The sequence below is a fragment of the Myotis brandtii genome, unplaced genomic scaffold (assembly GCF_000412655.1).
Source record: "Myotis brandtii unplaced genomic scaffold, ASM41265v1 scaffold434, whole genome shotgun sequence".
In the NCBI taxonomy this organism is placed as follows: Eukaryota; Metazoa; Chordata; class Mammalia; order Chiroptera; family Vespertilionidae; genus Myotis; species Myotis brandtii.
The window spans coordinates 1,520,835-1,523,761 of NW_005366599.1; positions in this window are offsets into that span (position 1 = coordinate 1,520,835).

A 2,927-nucleotide genomic window follows, 5' to 3' on the forward strand; every position below is an offset into this window, starting at 1 on the left:
CCACAGCAGCCCCGCCCACAGCAGCCCCATGCACCTAGCCCCGCCCACCGCAGCCCCGCCCACAGCAGCCCCCCTTGGGAAGCAGCCTGGCCCATCAGGGCGGAATGAACAAAGGAAACGGCTATCCACACAATGGCTGCTCTTCACCATCAAGAGGAGCGCGATCCTGATCCCACCACAGGGAGGATGGACTTGGAAACCATTGTGCTAAGTCACTGGTTCTCAACCTTCCTAATGCCGTGACCCTTTAATACAGTTCATGTTGTGGTGACCCCCAATTTCATTGTTACAAATTGAACATAATGAAAGCGTAGTGATTAATCACAAAAACAATATGTAATTATATATGTGTTTTCCGATGGTCTTAGGCGACCCCTGTGAAAGGGTCGTTCAACCCCCAAAGGGGTCGCGACCCACAGGTTGAGAACCGCTGTGCTAAGTGAAAAAACAAACAAACAAAAGCCACCCCAAAGCCCATCTATGGTATAGGAATGGAAAGTGGTGACGGGAGGGTAGGGAGTGATGGCTCATGGACACGGGGCTCCGAGGGAAATATTTTACAGTTCAGTGGTGGTGGTGGGTGCAGACCTGCTTACACCTAAACCCTAAAACCCCTGGCCACACTCCAGTTTATAATTACATATCTGTAATTATATGTGTGTTTTCCGATGGTCTTAGGCGACCCCTGTGAAAGGGTCGTTTGACCCCCAAAGGGAGCCTCCACAGGGAGCCTCCCGGGCTCAGTCCCGCAGACAATGTGTCAGGGAAGGTTTTATGCCAGAAGAAGACATCTCAGCTTTGCCTTTTATTAACTTCTTCACGCACAAGCGCCTGCCTTCACGTGTGCCCAAGCTGCGACCTGCCAGCCACGAGGGAAATGCCCGCCGGGCGCCAGGCACAGGGACCCAGCACGGAGTGAGACGCCGACTCCTTGCTGGTCCTCCCATGACTGGCGCCTAAGCACCTCCCCAGACCTCACCTCTGGGCCTGGGGCGGGGGCGGGGCTTCAGCAGAGGAATGTTGGGGGACACAGACATTCCGACCACAGTACAGAAAACCTAAGAATAGCCCGGATGCACTGGACACAGTGTAAGAACTGTATTGTGTGAGCAGCGAACGAATGGGAAACATGTAACCAGCAAACCCAGGCCCTCAGACTCCAGGGCTCCTGGGCTCCTGAAGCCGCTCGCCACCCATGTCTCCAGCGCCTCATGTCTAACTTGGGGACCAGCTGTCCTGCTGGCCTGCAGGGTTGTGAGGACTGGGCCGGGGTGACAGCCGGGGCTCCAGGATGTGGGCGCCGGTGACTGCGCGGGCTGCGCCGGGGGAGAGGGGGGTGGGGTTTGAACTGAGTGCAGGGCTGGCCCGCTCCCAGGAACCAGGCCCTTTCCCCGCTCGGCGCCTGATCAGTCCGTCCTGCCAACTTCCCAACACGTCGCCACGATTGTGACAGCTCCCCGCCTGCGTGTGTGACGCCCCATAAATATTTCAGGCTGAGCAGCTACCACGGGCGCCCCATGACGGCAGCTGTCCCCACCGCCACCTCTTTATCACCCTTTGCTAGGATGGGATACACATCCCTGCGTCTAACGGCTTGGGGTGCTGTGGATCTGTCTTAGCTGTGCACACATACATGCACACAAGGCACATATAATGTTGTTTATATATACACACACACACAGTATAACATTGTGATATGTACATACAAGCGGCAACAGCGTGGGCGTCGTCTGACACCGGGTTCGGGCCATTGTTTCTCTGTGAGATCCTCATGGTCTCGGTTGCGTCTCCGGAGGGCTCCCCCACTTCGTGTCCCAGACCAGGACGGGGGACAGGCTGGCGACATGAGGCGGATGTCCCTCAGCAAGGCTGCGGCCACACACAGCCCGGGTCCCCGTGGGGTGGCCGTCCCTGTCTTTGGGGCCAGCGGGCCTCTGTGCTCCCCAATGGGGCCCCAAGGGAGGGCGGGACCCATTGCCTCTGGAGCGTCTTAGATACGAAGGCGCCTGAATCGCTCCTATTTATCCACCACGTGTGCGACGTGGCCACACACCACATCCACGTTGGGAAGGGCGCAGTCCTTTCTCAGGGGCGCTGGGTCCCTGGCCCAGGGCGAGGGGAAACACCAGAACCTTTGGGGGAGGAGCTCCAGGAGGAGGGAACAGGAGGAGGCAGGGGTGAGGCGTGCGGGCTGAGGCTGGGCCACCGTATAGAACACGGCTTGCACGCTGCCCCGGACACTTTATTAATATCAGGCCTCGGACTTTACATGTAACCTGTTTGTGGTTCAATATCTAATTGGGAACCTCTACCTCCCTCTCCCTCTCATAGTCAATAGGTCTACGGTCTAGGCCAGTGGTCGGCAAACTCATTAGTCAACAGAGCCAAATGTCAACACAGGAGGAGGCAGGGGTGAGGCGTGCGGGCTGAGGCTGGGCCACAGGAGGAGGCAGGGGTGAGGTGTGCGGGCTGAGGCTGGGGCGCAGGAGGAGGCCACAGGAGGAGGCAGGGGTGAGGCGTGCGGGCTGAGGCTGGGCCACAGGAGGAGGCAGGGGTGAGGTGTGCGGGCTGAGGCTGGGCCACAGGAGGAGGCAGGGGTGAGGTGTGCAGGCTGAGGCTGGGCCACAGGAGGAGGCCACAGGAGGAGGCAGGGGTGAGGTGTGCGGGCTGAGGCTGGGATGCAGGAGGAGGCAGGGGTGAGGCGCAGCCCAGCAGGCGAGGGGAACCTGGCACTGGCATCGGGCGTCTGGAAACCACTAGGAACCGAGGCGGCTGGCGATGTCACGCCCCTTGGCAGGCCTGGCCCAAACCTCCGGGGGAGATCCTCCGGGAAGCAGGTTCGGGTGGGGGCGGCTCAGGAGAGGCTCCGCAGGGCCAGGTGAGAGGAGGCGCAGGGACCACGCCCGGGGACACGGGCAGGAAGTGAG